The sequence below is a fragment of the Geospiza fortis genome, unplaced genomic scaffold (genome assembly GCF_000277835.1).
Source record: "Geospiza fortis unplaced genomic scaffold, GeoFor_1.0 scaffold161, whole genome shotgun sequence".
Classification (NCBI taxonomy): Eukaryota; Metazoa; Chordata; class Aves; order Passeriformes; family Thraupidae; genus Geospiza; species Geospiza fortis.
In genome coordinates this window covers 1,614,616-1,615,980 of record NW_005054375.1, presented here as the reverse complement: position 1 = coordinate 1,615,980, position 1,365 = coordinate 1,614,616, and positions in this window count along the sequence as shown.

Below are 1,365 nucleotides of genomic sequence, written 5' to 3'. Positions count from 1 at the left end.
GACCCTGGGAGAGCTGCAGCAGCCCGGCTTTCCTGCTCCGCCGGAGCCCTGCCCTCCTGCCGCCCCTCCTGCCTCTTGCTGGCCTCAAAATGACACCTTCACGTCTAATCAAATAACTTTCTCCCAGACAGAATCAGACACCAAGTCATCTGCCTAGTCACCGCTTAGAACCAAGTAGCATCCACTGTTAACATAATGGGCAACCAACCTTATTGCTCAAAGTGTGGACTTCAGCTACTAATTCAACTCCTGTGCAAAGGCAACACTTCTCCCTTAGGTGCATCAAATTCCGCTATTTTTGGGACTGTCGGTGCCCTGCAAAAGGAAATGGTACAAGACACATTTCTCAGTACTACCAACCTCTCTATAAGAGAATTCAAGGAAAAGAAGCAAAAGTAACATCCACTAAGTTGAATGTTGGATTTCAGCGTAAGCCTGTAACTCCCTTTACTCTGTCTTGAATTACCATCTTTCCAGAAGCCTCCTGAAGCTGGCCACCACAGGTCAGGAGCACCACAAGCTTTCTAAGCAGACACCAGCTGGGAAAACTGCCCAGCATTCCTCTCCCCTGGAGACATCCCTCACCACCTCTCCCCAAAGCTCTCCAAGTGTCACTTTGGTGCTCAAAGCCATTCTCTGCTCATGAAGCCTCCTCCATAGTGACTGAGGAGGAGCAGCCGTGCACTCCTGAACCAGCCATCCTTTGGTCTATCAGCAGAAATTAATTTGATATTGGCTACACCAACAAAAACCAAAAGGAAACCCTGTGATTTCTGCCCCTTGGACTTGGCAGCCCCAAGTGGGAGCAGGACTCCTAATACTGGTTCCTAATATTGATCCCAATAATAGGATCAGTGATTTAAGACTCACGAGCCTCTTAGTACTAATAAGCTAAGCAGTGGCACGTCTGATAAGGTTTTGGACACAGGAATTGACTCCCTTGTGCAATGGGGAAGAAAAGCCCACCTGCAGGAAAGCAGCAGGGTGTGCTGGCACAGGGCTCAGTGGCATCCCCAGCACTGCTGGGGTGATCTTGCACCACAGGATGGACCCTGGGCATCCAAACATGCAAAAGCCACTGGGGCAACTAAAGGATGGATATGATGCCCTCAGCATTGATTCTCTCCTTTAGAGGTGCTCTTCTGGTGTCCAGCCTCCTGATTACTATAGGAGAGAGCTGTCAGCACTAGTTGCATGTTACCTGCCATTTGCATTACATCTCATTGTATGCTCTTCCAAAAATTACAGATAAATAAATTAAATAAATAAAGAAGAAGGGGAACAAATGTTATTTTTGGACGCTTGGAGCTCAGCTCTAAGAGTCTGCTCTGTAATCTGGAATCACTTTCAAGTCAAGAACATGTT